The following is a 16,467-nucleotide window of genomic DNA, read 5'->3' on the forward strand; positions in this document are numbered from 1 at the left end:
ACAATAGTAAAACAAAACATTTATTCTATACTGTATGTGTAGAGAAGCAGTAAATAGCTTGTTATCTGTGAACTTACAATGATTAGTACAAAAACAACTTTGCAATTAAAACAGATTCTTTAATGAATACAAATCATTTGAATTCCAAATAGCTAGTTATACACACAATAATACATATTGACATGTGAATCGCACAGTGAGAAGTCTTGGCAAATAATCTCATAGCAAATTAGTTTTAAATGTTAGCTTTAAGATAATTAAGGACAAGTGGGCAAATTACAAGTACTTTACATTAAGAAACCAGGTTAACTGCAAGATGGCAGGAAACAGACGAAATAACTGGGTCTTCTTCCTCTCCAATACTGATACTTCAATGGCTGTAAAACAAACAAACAAACAAAAATATTACTAATGACTTTTCACTTACAACTGGGGTGATTCCTTGATTGTCAATAGTTCTGTTAATCATTGACTCTACATTAACAGATGTTAGTAGTTGGTTTTAAATACAGCTACAAATGCTGTAATCTTGACTTAAGCACATTTATAATGTGCTTAATAATTGTGTTAACAAACTTTAATGATTGATTTTACATGACTATTTTTATAATAAAAAATAATAAAAAAATAAAAATAAATATATATATATATATATATATATATATATATATATATATATATATATATATATATTATATTGCATTATTTACAAAATCCTTCCAGTTTGGTGGCCTAATCTAAAGTGAGGATTATTTATGATTTATAAATCCTTATAAACGACAGTCAAAGGCTCAGTAATAAATTAACAATAAATCATTACAGTCTTATCTAAAAAATGTAATTACTGTAAATATGAAACCTTGCTGAATAGCAGGAGTGCCAAAACATAAGATAAAACTGGATAAAACAACAATAAAATAATTTAATGATATATTACGATGCAACATTTCAGTGTTATTTAGCTAGGTTTAAACTGTACAGTAATTTTATTTTAGATAAGATTTATTTTTCATTTAATACAATAAAATGAATTTCATTTTTAGAATATAACTGAACCTTTAATTGTGATTTATAAGGGGATTTACAAAGCATAAACAATCCTCACTTTAGGCTACAAAACTGGATGAAGTTAACAAAAGCACTTATTAAAATAAGTATTGTATATACTTCATATAATTATTTTTTTATACTTTATATACAAGTATAACTATTACTATTCATTCATGTATTTTCCTTCAGCTTAGTGTGTACTCGCACTATGTACAGTTGCCTTGAACCAGGCCGAAGCACGCTTTTCCTCCCTACCGTCTCCCCTGACGTCCCGCACTCACATTGCATTCGAGCCTGAGCACTCTTACATCATCGATGATGCCCCGTTTAGTTTAAGAAGTGCTCTCTCTCAGCACAGTGGAGAATTCTTAAATTATTTTGTTTTAGTCGTTTGGGATGCAGTAACACGAAGTCAAATATTTCGCCGAACAGATCAGCCACTTTTGATGTTCATAAATTCCTTGTGCTGCAGGAATAGGAGGTTTGCTAAAGGCGCAGCTGTGGTGCAGTAAAGGGTTTGCGTCTTTAACAATTAATGACAGTTTGCGTTCATTGAACAGTAATAGTGGTTAATTTATCCAAATCAAACCGTCCCTTGCAAACTGTCACAAAAGACACAAACCCCTCACTGCACAACAGCTGCACCTTTAGCAAACCTCCTAGTACCTGCAGCACGATGACTTTGATTGTTTATGAGCGTCAAAAGTGGCTGATCTGTTCGGCGAAATATTTGACTGCGTGTCACAGCATATTAAACAACTAAAACGATATAACAATATAAAGAAATCTCCACTGTGCTGAGTGAGAGCACTTGTTAAACTGAACAGCACATTATCGATGACGTAAGCGTCGGGGAGACAAGCACGCTTCCAGTTTCAAGGTAACTCTGCATAGCATGAGTACGCCCTTGGAAACACCCATACACACTTATTTACAAACACACTCATACACTACAGCCAATTTAGTTAATCAATTTCCCTATAGCGCATGTCTTTGGACTGTCGGGAAAACCTGAGCACCCGGAGGAAACCCACGGCAACACAGGGAAAACATGCAAACTCCATACAGAATTGCCAACTGAGACTTGAACCAGAGACCTGCTTGCTGTGAGGCGACAGTGCTAGCCACTGAGCCACTGTGCTGCCCAACTATTACTATATGCCTGAATAATAAGATATTTAAATGTTAGTTTGAATAGTTTATTAACCATTTACTTAAACATTCTGAATGATAAGAAAAAAAAATACACCAACTATTCTTAAATCACTGGTTTGTAAATAATGCGATACTAAATTTAGAATGAAAAATTAATCATTAACAAAATATGAAAACAAAATAATTAAGCACATTATAGATGTGCTTATAAGTCAAAATTACAGCATTTGCAGCTGTAGTTATAAACTGTATACTAAGGTCTATTAATGTAGAGTCAATGCTTAACAGAACTTTTTGCTAATGCTTAATAAATTAATCAATAGTGTTTAGTTATTATAAAGTGTTACCGGTGTGCTTAATTACCTTTAAATCTTCCAAGGATTCTGAAAGTCTTTCTGGTCTGACAGGAATCAAAGGAGTTTAGATGGTATGTTTCTGCTTGGTGCCCTTTTCTCTTCTTTGGATCTACGTTCTGGATAGTTACTCAGCATGCTCCTGTTGTAGATACAACAAACATGTATCACCTTACTTGTCTTGTAAAAATGAAATAAACTTAAAAATGTAAAAACATACCTTCATATAAACTACAGAGTCAGGGCTGCTTCCTTAGGCTACATAATGTTTAGCACATAAGAGACTAAACATGTAGCTGACCACAATTAGGAGACAGCTCAATGATCTTGTTATTGTGGCTGTGGACTCTTCTTCTGAAAAAAAGAAAAGAAAAGTGAGTTGTGTGTTGGGTCTGGTACACGCCTACATGGAAAGAACCTATATAAACACATGGTTTAATATAGGTTTTTGATATATGTGACACATATAAAATTGGCTGTTTTCCTATATTATATGTACATATATGGGTACATATATGCACACCTATATGTTAAATTATTAATATTATTGATAATATTATAAATAATATAATTATTATGTAAAATTATTCAAATACATGTCTGCTACATAATTTAAAAGAAATTTTTAAAAACTTATTTACTTAATCAAATATTACAAGAAATAAATATAGTGCAGAAACAAAAATAAGGCAAAAAACAACAATAAAGGAAAGAAAACAAAATAAAAAGAACGACAAACCATTTTGTTATACTTTTTCTTCCTTTCCACTATCTTTAAGCAAGAAAGAATTGACCTTGCAAATGTTTCAGGAAAACGTGTAGACATCATAGCTTTCCATCTCCTCTCACTTATTTGCCATAGTTAAATTCCATAACATGCCAATTACATGTGATACCAAATTCAAGTGGCACATTCATAAGTTTTTTGCATTTTTAAAAATGAGTTCTTTTCCAGATAGCAGACCTAAGTTAAATTAACATTGAAATGTTAAAACATCAATCAAACTATCATTGAAACAATGTTAAAAGTCATCACTGATTTTTAGGCAGTTTTCCACCCTGAAATAATGTTAATTCTATGATGATAAATAGACAAAACTGTCCCAAAACCAGCATTTATTCAACCAAAATTAAATCATTTTTTACAATGAACCCAACATTAAATAAAATGTTGAATCAACCACACTATCATACAATTAATGTTAAAATTTAAAGTTGATTTTTAGCCAGTTTTGCATCCTGAAAAAATGTTATTACAATCACGATAAATAGATTAAACGGTCACAAAATCACCATGAAGGCCTGGCTCACCATCAAGATGCCTACATTGATAATGTCTTTCTCATCATCAGGTGGCTAAGAGAGAAAAGAAAAGAGATTCAGCAGTGGACCAGTTATTTCCTTATCATTTTAAACAGACATAACCAAAATAAAGAACTTGTAACATTTTAAATGTTGTAAAAACAAATAATAATAATAATAAATAACTGCTTTGTTCATTTAACAGATTACAGTTGCAGCTTAAAAAACCCCAGATAAAACACCCACATCAACCCAGTACTTTTAGTTTGAATACATGTTAACAAAATTTCAAAATTACTGAAGCAAAATGTGTTCATGTAAACACTTAGTAAAAATATAGGTACAAGTAATTGGTTTTGCCAAATAATAAAAATAAAAGCATTAACATCAAACAAAAACGCTGAACATTTTACCTCTTAAACTTTGCAGTTTACTGTCATCCCCTGAATGAAGTACAGATGGTCCAGCACAACTGCCTGAGTTCTGAAAGAGCAAACACATATTTTTTTGTATTATTTATAAAAATGCAGTACTGACCAGTCAGCATCAATTTCTACACCAACACACCTACAACAAAAATAGCACTCATTCAGTTCGAAACATGCAACATGTAGTCTACTGTTATACTTTACAAACTTTGTGAATAATAAAAAAATGAAAACATTTAAAACCCCAGGTGTATTTTATTTCATTTGTCTATATCAATTGAAATTTAGTTTGGATTGAACGTAAGATTTAAGATTTTTATTTAGATTGCTGTGAAAATGTACCTGTACCTTGTACTTATAACCAAAATGACAGAACCTGGAAGTCAACAAAGCAAAATATCAGTGAACCTTATATATACACAAAACACTCAAAATCAAACAGAAAAAACGCTGAACATTTTACCTCTTAAACATCAAAGTTTACCGTCATCTCCTGTATAAGGTACAGAAGGTCCAGCACAACTGCCTGAGTTCTGAAAGAGCAAACACATTCTTGGTAAAATTACAATAGATGCAATGCTAAATATAAATCATTGTTTATTTTTTTGGTTAAAAAATGCAGTACTGACCAGTCAGCATCAATTTTTACACCAACACACCTACAACAAAAATAACACTCATTCAGTTTGAAACATGCAGCATATAGTCTACTTTTAAATTTTACAAACTTTGTAAATAATAAAAATATGAAAACATTTAAAATCCCAGGTGTATTTTATTTAATCTGTCCATATTAATTCAGTTTGGATTAAATTTAAGATTTTAATTTAGATTGCTGTGAAAATGTACATGTACCTTGTACTTATAACCAAAATGACAGCATAAACATACAGCAAATCTTATATCCTATATCAGTGAACCTTATATCTACAAAACACTCAAAATCAAACAGAAAAACCCTGAATATCTTGCCTCTTAAACTTGAAAGTTTACTGTCATCTCCTGTATAAAGTACAGAAGGTCCAGCACAACTGCCTGAGTTCTGAAAAAGCAAACACATTCTTGGTAAAATGACAACAGATGCAACGCTAAATATAAATCATTATTTTCATGGTTAAAAATGCAGTACTAACCAGTCAGCATCAATTTTTACACCAACACACCTACAACAAAAATAACACATTCAGTTTGAGACAGTCTACATTTAAACTTCACAAACGTCGTGAATAATAAAAAAAATGAAAACATTTAAAATCCCATGTGTATTTTATTTAATTTGTCCATATCAATTCAAATTCAGTTTGGATTGAATCTAAGAATTTACCTGTACCATGTACTTATAACCAAAATGAAAGAACCTGGAAGTCAACAAAACAAAATATCAGTGAACATTATATGTGGAAAACACTCAGACTCAAAATCTACATAAAAAGATTTCATTTGTGATAACACCATGTGTAGTTCACTCTATTATCAAGGCTTCATTCAAATAAAACTCCTGATCTCCTAATAGTAATGAAAGTATTATTTGCTATGATTCTAACTGACAGTTAGTCTGAAGAATTTTAAGACTGTGGAAGAACAGCTCATCTTTATATCTTCATATTAGCAGCTGTTGAGGTTCTTAAAAGTGAACTTGGCTGAATCTGCAAGTTGACAAGACGTTCATAAGTATAATATCCATGACAGTTCAACTCGACTACAACAAACATTTAATTGTGTGCTTTAAGGTACACGTTGTATTTGAGGCCTAAAACGCATGACAGTGTAAACACTATATACTTTTAAATGTCACACACTTACTGTACCACTCTGTTATCTCTGTACACACAAACACACGTCGCGAAATGCGGAAGTTTTTTTTTTCGTTCCATTTGGTGAGCGTTATTAATATAACACTCTCATCAGTTATTGCTTCGTATTTGCGTCTAATACCCCAGTTTGTCACGCGGGATGAATGAATGTTCATGAGTTAAAGTGAAACTGCCGAACTGCAGTTAAAGTCAGGCATCCTGCTGATTTGATTCAGAGGGGCACTTGTTTGTCAGACGGCTCACCGGTCAGGTATACATCCGCGCTAAACTACCAAAGTATGAAAGTCACCCAGCTCCCAACCCAACGTTGAGAATAGATTAACGGCGATATATTTTTTTATCGCGCGATAAAAGTCTCGCGTTAACGCAGCACGTTAATGCTGATAAGGGCCCACCACTAATAATAACTTTATGAGTGTGTATTTCCCCTCATACCGATTTACACAATGCCTCAAATTCACGCGGGTCTAACTAATAGCAAAGCTGTTCAGCTGAATCTCGGTCACACAGCCTTAATACGTCGGTCAAACCAAAGTTAACATTTGATAACGTCAGTAAAAATATGAAATTAGTTATTAATATGCAAACAAACACAGACGGTCAGGTGTTACGAGCGTTTAAAACACGTTAACGTTAGGGTTCATTAAAGGTAACGTTAACCAGTCATCGATATACACCTTCAGCACTATATATCAACCAAATTACACAGTGTCACAAACTTTGAATGCTATCCCTTGTTCAATGCACTGTACAAAGAAAACATTTATATTTCTATTAAATAATTAACATACCTTTTACACTCTCACAGACAAGCTGACGTTTTACCGTTAATCCAGTCAGACTCACGCAGGTGCAGAGGGAGTGAGTGGGACGTCACATCACTTCCCGCGCACGGCAGTTTAGAAAAATACGGACAAACAACTGTAAATGAACAGATATCATATTTACTGATGAGGAAAACGCATAAAAAGGTAAAAATTTATTAGATAAATGCTTGTTTAAATTACATTTAACCACTCATAGCTCAGTTTGAACTTAATGATATAAAGTCTGATCTTATTAACAATATTAAACGTAATTCACTGCTGTACTTTCCATGGCCGCTTCAGACAAGACAAAAATAATTTTAAATAACGATACAAATGTAATAAAGCAGTATTTTAACTAAAATATTGTTATATGTTTTATTAATCGTACTTACCAGGGAAAAACAGAGGAAGAAATATGTCCCGGTGTCCATCAAACGCTGCCTGAGCTGCGATCCCCTTCCCATAATGCAATTCAAAAATGTATATAAACGGAAAAACACCCGTAATACGTGTATACGGAAAAAATCCGTTAAAATATACAGTCATTTAACTGTTATTTTACAGATTTTTTTTACAGTGTACTTTATTTTGGCACATTGCATTAAATGTGAAAAATGAATTTAAAATGAAAGACTAACCACTTGAAATTCCAAATTGTTACTAGAAAATGTACAATACCTAGTGTGATATACAGTTGGCATCCAAATTATTAGCCCTTTAGTGAAATATTTATCAATCTAAAAATATTTCACAAGTGTTACTTAACTGACCGATTTTTTTTCAACACATTTTTAAACAATTTCCTAACTATTTTCTATTAAATAGTTCATTCTCTCTTTATTTTTTCTTTGACAGTGCATGTGATTTATTATTCAGTATTCAAAATGCAGTTTAAAGGCTTAACTATGATAATTAGGCTAAGGCAAGTTAGATAACAGTGTATTGTTCTTTAGACAATCAAAAATATGTAATGTATTTCTTAAGAGGTGTATTTCTAATGACACGTTTTTCTTCTGCAAATATGTAAATATCTGCAAAACGAAAGAAAACTAAATCATATACATATAAAGAGTTCAGATGCAAAACCCTCTAAATCCATCATCACCTCTTTCCTTGTAAATGATCATTTTCTATCAGGCTCCTATAATTTGGCTCAGAAGTTTCATTTTATAGACAATGATAAGGTCATTAGCTAGTAAATAAAATAGCTTTTTTTTTTTAACAAGGTACATTTTCTTTTGCATCAAAACCAGCTAAATCCACTTGTGCTTTTTTTTTTTTTTTTTTTTTGCGAAAACCTCTAAATCCACATATTTGGGTCAATTATGAGTGCAATTAGTTGAAAAATCACTAAAGATGCTTTGAGAAATTGTTTTACCAAACATAAAACACATTACACAAACCACCTAAAAGACTAAAAATATATAAATCTGTCAAGTAAGTGTCGGTTCATTCCGCTGTGGTACCCTATGATAAAACCAGAGACTAAAGAAAAAGGAATGAAAACTGTCAAGTAAGTGCATTAATTAATAACATTAAAATTGATATTAATTAAATCCTAGCAATCTGTTGTCATTTCTGATATTTGGGATTTAGACTTTATAGTAGAAGTGGATCAATGTAAACATTGCAAACATTGTAGTAAGCTTAGATTCAAATGATGTGAAAAAAGTGTAAAAACATTGTGAAACATCAATATCTGTGCATTGTCCATGGATATAAAAAGCTTATCAGACGTAAAGGTAATATGAAGTAATATAAATAATGCATAGCTTTATATATTATATTTATCTTTTAAAAATTGCTTACATTAGCAAATAAAACACAAAGTCCTACTGGGCAAAAAGGGGATGCCCCTCAGACAATTTTAGTAACTGTCATTCATTTATTCTCACCATACTCTTGTTTATCCTCATAGCATTCATGTGGGATAAAAGAACGGCATCTTAATTTAATTTTTCGTGAAATGGTGTTCCCGTTTAATTTATAGTAAATTGGACTCATACAAAGTAGCATCACTGCCCAAAAAGTGTCATGAATGCATGCTAAACTATTGACTGTACTGTGTGTTTTCTTTTGCATTGTATACACTACCTGGCAAAAGTCTTGTTGTCTATCCAGGTATTAGGAACAACAAATAATAACTTATTTGTTAGTTGATCATTTTGTATCAGAAGTGGCCTGTATGAAAGGCAAAGGCTTCTAGATTACACTTATTTCACCAAAATATATTATCATGTCTCGATTTTTAATTGATTTAATTAGGACAGTAAGGGCTGACTTTGTTTAGATAAAAGTCTTGTCACTTGACAGAAAACATGTACAGTACAGAATATGAAGTCATGGTGCAGTGGAAAATGAATGGATATTGTATATGACTCACATGAGCTTGGACGACTGCATCCATGAATCTCTGCAATGACTCAAATAACATTAATAAAATCATCTGGAATGGCAAAGAAAGCGTTCTTGCAGGACTCGCAGAGTTCATCAAGATTCTTTGGATTCATTCAATGCCTTCTCCTTCTTCATTCCCCAGACATGCTCAATAATGTTTATTTCTGGTGACTGGCCTGGCCAATCCATGAGCATCTTAACCTTCTTTGCTTTCAGGAATTTTGATGCGGAGGCTGAAGTATGATAAGGAGCGCTATCTTTCTTCTGGAGAAAGTTTTATTTGTTTTATTTAGGCTAGAATAAAAGCTTTTTAAGATCAATATTATTAAATCCCTTAAGTATTTTTTTTTCATTGTCTACAGAACAGACCACTGTTATTCAATGATTTGCCTAATTACCCTAAGCCTTGCCTAGTTAAGCTAATAAACCTAATTAAGCCTTTAAATGTCACTTTAAGCTGTATAGAAATGTCTTGAAAAATATCTAGTAAAACATTATATACTGTCATCATGGCAAAGATAAAAGAAATCAGTTACTAGAAATTAGTTATTAAAGTTATTATGTTAAAAAAGTGGTAATAATCTCTCTATTAAGCAGAAATTGGGGAAAATATAAACTAAAAGTCCATTGTTGTTTAGCATCTTTAGCAAAACCTACAAATTTATTTTATTTCATTCATGTTAATGCAATATATGTGCATCAAATGCATACTCCTACCCTCAGAATGTAAATCAGGACTTTAAAAGAATGAACTTGTATACCGATGACAAACAGTGGGAAGATGTAAGTCAAAATTTGGCTTTGGACAAACAAGCGGCAGATGTGGAGACTGAATATTCATGGAGTTGTAAGACGGGGGCAGAGGAGGTGAGAAACACATTACGTAACGTAGCCTTTTCTTGCCAATCCTTTGTCTACAGGCTATTAATGTTGAACAGCAACACAAAAGCAGGAGAGCAGGGAACGATCACCTGTTCAGCATGGAGGTGAAGAAAGACAATCACCTTCCTCCAAGAAAACAAAAGCTCCTCCTGTACTCCTGCCGGACGCTTTTATCTGAGCGGCCAGAGCTGCTGATTCCCAAAGACAAATATGTGAATAAATATGCATTTAACAGAGCGCATTAAGTTGACATGACATTTCTTGGCTGCATTATCTTCGGGACGGCAGCCAAACGCTGAACGGATCGTCAATAGAGTGCTGAAGAGAGATGCGCTAACAAGCTAAAGACACTTGAAAACATTACAGCGGTGCTCTTTGAAACATTTCAGCTAAAGGTTGCGCTGAGGTGGGCAATAAATACATCTTACATTCGGATTACATTATGATCTTAAAGGGATAGTTTACCAAAATATGAACATTTCCTCACTGTTTATTCTCAGTTTCCTTCTTTTGTTGAATAGAAAACAAGATATTCTGATGAATGCTGGAAAAAGCAAAAATACTACGGAAGTCAATGGCTGTTTCTCCCCAACAATCCTCATCCAGTGGGCACCTTAATGTCAAAATGACATCACATTGACATTATCAATAATAATAATAATAATAATAATAATAATAATAATAATAATAATAAAATAAAAATAAAAACAATGTCAAAAATGCCAATCGATTTGTGTCCACACTTTGATGCCCTTTAGGCCACCATAATAAAAACTAAATTGCCTAATAAAAAAAAAATTGCCTGGATGATAAAAAGACATCAAATTGCGTCCACAGTCTCGTAATCAAATGTTGACACATTTTTTGATGCCAATGTTACATGTAGATGTCAATTTCATGTCGTTTTGACATCAAGGTAAGTCAAAAGACATCCAGTATTAGTGTCCAAAAATAGGTGAAAAATGTTTTACAGGAGAGTCCTGTAATCAATTTGACACATTTTTTAATGCCAATGTTACATTTAGACGTCAATTTGGTCGTTTTGACATCAAATTTAAGTAAAAAATACATCAAAAATTGTTTTGCTGTCAAAAACTTGATGTCCACTTGACATCCTCACATTGATGTCTTTTTGAGCACCAAAATAATGACACAAAAGAATGTAAACTGTGTTGATGTTAAAAAGACATCAAATTAACATCCAACATTGGTGTCCAAAAATATGTCAAAAATGTATTAAAGAAGAGTCCTGTAATCTATTTTTGACACCAGTCACATGTTAATGTCAATTTGATGTCATTTTGACATCAAGGTTGTTAATTGACATCAAATTGACATCAACATGCCATGCCAACAAAACATGCCAAAAATGATCAATGATTTGTCAAAACCTTGACATCCATTTGTGGTCCAAACATTAATAATGCCCTTTTGACCACAAAAATAATGACACAAAAATATATAAACTGCTTTGATGTTAAAATAACATCAAATAAACATCCAACATTGGTGTCCAAATATTGTCCTACAATTAATTATTGACACATTTTTTATGCCAATGTAAGAAGCCAGTCAATTGACATCAAATTGATGTTAGAAAAATACATCAAAATGCTAATTGATGTTAAAACCTTGACGTCCATTTGACATCCACACATTGATGCACTTTTGAATACCAAAATAAAGACACAAAAAGTATGTGAACTGCCTTGGTGTTAAAGACATTAAAAAACATTTCTGTCCAAAAATATGGCAAAAATGTCTTACAGGAGAGTCCTGAAATCAAATTTTTAAACATTTTGCTACACCAACATTACATGTAATGTCAAAAACATGTCAAAACTGCTAATCAATTTGATGTCAAAACTTTTACCATTTGACATATAAACAAAAATAAAGATCTTTTTGACCAATAAATTAACGACACAAAAAGTATGTGAACTGCCTTGATGTTAAAAAGACATCAAATTGACATGCAACATTAGTGACCAAAAACGAGTCAAAAGACACAAAAAGTGTTATAAGAAAAGCTTCAATTCCAAATTACAAATTTACATTGGATTTTGTATCCTTACAATGTATGTAAATCCCCTTGATGTTAAAACGACATCAAACTCACATCCAACATTAGTGTACACATATATATCCAAAATTTATCACAGAAGAGTCGTGCAATCTTTTATTTATTTTTTGCTGTGTTGTCAAAAAATGTCAAATCTATTACAGGGCAGTCCTGTAATAGATATTTTAATTGTTTTGATAACAAAGTTACTTATAGATGTCCATTTGATGTCGTTTTGACATCGAGGTAGTCAATTGATAACAAATTGGTTTGCTTTTTTAACCTTTTTTTGGCAGCAGGTGCCTGCTGAGAAGTATATCTTCCATTGTGTTCAACAGGGGAAAAAAAGAAAGTTAATCAGGTTTGGAACAAGTAAAGGGTCAAATGATGACATCATTAACATTTTTGGGTGAATTATCCCTTTAAGGAAAGACCCAGTGGGTGAATGAACTGCAGTATTAAAAATGAACAAACAGTTCTCCCCACACTTCTTTGGTTGATTGATTAAATTAAGAATTGCTAACTCATTGCAAGCTTTCTGAAATGTTGTTTAAATATGTAAATGAGACATTGTTAATTTAAACATGCGCTAACTTGCAGTTCTAGTTCGAAAAGCTAAACATTTTTCCAGGTCCATAATTCTTGTTTAAGTTTTTCACAAAAGAGATTTGGAGGATCAACTTTTTATTATTGTATAATTCAGAAAAAAACTACATAAAGCCAGGTAAGAAATACATTTTCACATCAGGTAAATTATGTATGAAGGTCTCCCTCTGTGAAAAGCTTTAGAATACAGATATGAATAAGTGCTGCTGAAGTGGAGATTTCTGTATGGCTCAATACAAGACAAAAGAGCATTTAAAAACAGCATTGCAATTGAAAACACAAATGGATTAAGTGCGATAAACGAACACCTAAAAGTCTATTTTAGATATTTCATTTAGATTAGACTGAAAAATCACTTAAGGAAATCCAGAAAAGCTAAAAATACCAAAATTGGCAGGAACATGAAAGAACAGTTTTTGCCTGCCCTGACTTATATTAAAGGTTTAGTTCACCAAAACATTTTACTCATTCATTTATTTTCCTTCTGCTTAGCGTCTAATGCAGAGGTCGTCACAGTGGAATTAACCACAAACTATTCTGACATATGTTTAACACAGCGGATGCCCTTCCAGCTGCAACCCAGTACTGGGAAACACCCATACACATTCATTCACTCACACATACACACACACACACACACACAAACACACACTTCGGCCAACTTAGTTTAATCAATTCACCTAGCCTATGTCTTAGGACTGTGGGGGAAAACAGAGTACCCGGAGGAAACTCATTTAAACACGAGGAGAAAATGCAAACTCCACATAGAAATGCCAACTGACTCAAACCAGCGAGCTCCTTGCTGTAAGGCAACAGTGCTAACCAGTGTTAAAAACAGTGCTACAGTTAATTTGCTCATCCTCAGGCCATCAAAGATTTAGATGACCTGTAGAATCCACAGCCTGGGCAAACAGTTATCGGCTTCCAATTGATGACATACAGTATGCAAGTTTACTTATTAACTCTTTTCCTGCAATTTATGAGATATCTCATCAATTGAGAGACATCGCTTCCCCACCATTGACTAGCTTTGTATGGCAATCTGTGTTTTACAGTCAGTGAATTACAGTAAGAGAATGTTCTGAATGAGTCACTCCTGCATGTGAGATATAAGTTGATGAGAATCTGTAGATCAGATCGCGAGCTATTCAGCTTTCTTTTGAATTACTCTTTTCTTTATCAAGGTTCTCCACAGCAAATTGATCCACCCCTATTGATCTGGTCAAAGTTATTTGTGTGGCTGTGTGTGTATATGTGCACATATGCATGTTCCTGTACGTGTGTTATATAGTAAAGCTTTTTCCTTCGATTTTTTGTAAAAAAAAAATATATATATATAATAATAATAATAAATAAATAAAAAATACAAAATTTTTTTAAACAAATCTGCATTCAAGTGGTGACAAAACACGAACACATGAAGGTAGAATACATTTTTTTTTTTTTTTATATACAATTAAAGTCAAAGAATGCTGAAGAATTATATGCCCCCCTAAATTATTAGTATCCCTGTTTATTTATTTACCCAATTTCTGTTTTACGGAGAGCAGATTTTTTCAACACATTTCTAAACATAATAGTTTTAATAATTCATTTCTAATAACTGATTTATTTTATCTTTGCCATAATGACAGTAAATAATATTTGACTAGATATTTTTCAAGACACTTCTGTACAGCTTAAAGTGACATTTCAAGGCTTAGCCAGGTTAATTAGGTTAACTATGCAGGTATAAGGTGATTAGGCAAGTTATTGTATAATGATGATTTGTTCTATAGAATATCAAAAAATTATAGCTTAAAGGGGCTAATAATTTTGACCTTAAAATAGCTTTTAAAAAATTCAAATCTGCTTTTATTCTAGCCAAACAAAACAAATAAGACTTTCCCCAGAAAAAATAAATAATATATATAAATATATATATATATATATATATATATATATATATATATATATATATATATATATATATATATATATATATATATATATATATATATATATATATATATATATTTCTTAGCACCAAATGTTCAGAGGGAAATCAAATGTACAGTAGGTGAAAATCATCAGACTGGCTACTTAAAAAATAAATAAATAAATAAAATAAAAAACGCTGGAGGAAAAAAGTTGAAAAGGAGTCATGCCTGTGGCTGCCATTTATACAAGTCATTTATCTTGGACAATCACAGGTAAGAAGCATTTTGTCAAAAAAAATAAATAAAAATAAAACTGCACATCCTTAGTCACTTCATACCTGCATGCACACTTTATCAAAGGCTATCAGTCGACCAGCAGTTTGTTTTCAATACATTTGTATAAAAGAATTGTTTTTGCCGGTTGTTTATTTTTTAAGGAAAAAAAACGTAGCCTTAAAAAGTATATGTTTACATTTTATTTACTTCTATCTTTAATAAAATATAGGGATATAGGTTGGCATAAATAGCTATGTGAGCAGTGAGTTCAAGGCTTGCAGACCTTTCCTGATCCCATTCTACCCCGTTCCCATTTTCTGAGCCCAGCCCATCATAATACAGGAATGCTACATAATAAAAGTGTTTGCGTTTACGTATGCTATTTACTTTACATTTGAAGATGATTCAATACTATGAAACATACTTTTTGTTTTTGCTATAACTTTTTATATATACACACTCAAGCCTTACTTTGACCTTTTCTCAATTATATTTTAATATGATTCTTCCACTTTTAACAAAAAATCTTCACTCTGTGTCTGTATACTTCAGTTTGATTTCTGAGTATTTGAACACCTCTGGAAATGACATGTATCGCTGATCTGGAGAGCTCATACTCGACAGCAGTGGGATCTTCTAGCACTTGAGAAAATGTAATGAAAATAAGTGACCTTATTATGTAGGGAAAAAAACTCTATATATAAAAAAAGAAAAAGCAATAAGGTTGTGCTATTTTGTGAATATGCTGCATTTTGCCTAGGTCTGTCCTTGAGCCATGAATATATTCACAGCATAGTATTCTTAAGCCTTTACTGCTTAATTAAAAGTAGGGATGCAGCGATATTATAATCGACTAAAATGTTATATACATTTAGTCATTTAGCAGAATGTTTATATCTGGTAAAACATTAAAAGGGCAGTAATAAATTCCTATATTACTTAATAAATAAATAAATAAATAAATAAATAAATAAATAAATAAATAAATAAATAAATAAATAAATAAATGAAAATACAGTATTAAATAGGGATGTGACGAGACACTCACTCGACGAGACGAGACATGAGATGAGGGTCGACGGAAAAAAAAAATGAAACGAGATTTTTACATAATTTTAGGAAATCTTGAATGATGAAATAGCTACTTGAATTTAGATTTAGGTGTGTGTGTGTGTGTGTGTGTGTGTGTGTGTGTGTGTGTGTGTGTGTGTGTGTGTGTGTGTGTGTGTTTATCAACTTGTAATGAATATTATTTTACAGTTATTACAATTATTATTTTAATGAATTATGCCATAATGGACATGCAAACACTGCTAAATATTTAGATAGAAACTCGACTGGCTTCTCCCCTGTACAGTTTAAAATGAGAATCAAACTCCTTTGTTTTGTTTTCTTTCTTTTTTTTTTTAAATGT

The 16,467-nt window shown here is 32.0% G+C and overlaps 1 long non-coding RNA gene across 7 annotated transcripts; it reads right to left on the reverse strand.

Moving 5' to 3' along the window:
* Positions 1-7,596, reverse strand: LOC141376407 (uncharacterized). Of its 7 annotated transcripts, XR_012386425.1 has the most exons (14): positions 7,304-7,375; positions 6,894-7,023; positions 5,613-5,646; positions 5,422-5,451; positions 5,261-5,330; positions 4,918-4,947; positions 4,752-4,821; positions 4,637-4,664; positions 4,398-4,427; positions 4,274-4,343; positions 3,870-3,914; positions 2,779-2,912; positions 2,569-2,700; positions 102-377 (listed from the first exon to the last, which is right to left on the reverse strand). It is a non-coding gene; the product is annotated as an uncharacterized lncRNA (long non-coding RNA). The 7 variants fall into 7 exon arrangements; XR_012386424.1 differs by lacking the exon at positions 4,398-4,427 and having other exon boundaries at positions 1-377; positions 7,304-7,596; XR_012386428.1 differs by lacking the exon at positions 4,398-4,427 and having other exon boundaries at positions 2,779-2,909.
* Between the last annotated feature and the right edge of the window lie 8,871 nt (positions 7,597-16,467).

This window comes from Danio rerio, chromosome 10 (assembly GCF_049306965.1).
Source record: "Danio rerio strain Tuebingen ecotype United States chromosome 10, GRCz12tu, whole genome shotgun sequence".
Lineage (NCBI taxonomy): Eukaryota > Metazoa > Chordata > Actinopteri > Cypriniformes > Danionidae > Danio > Danio rerio.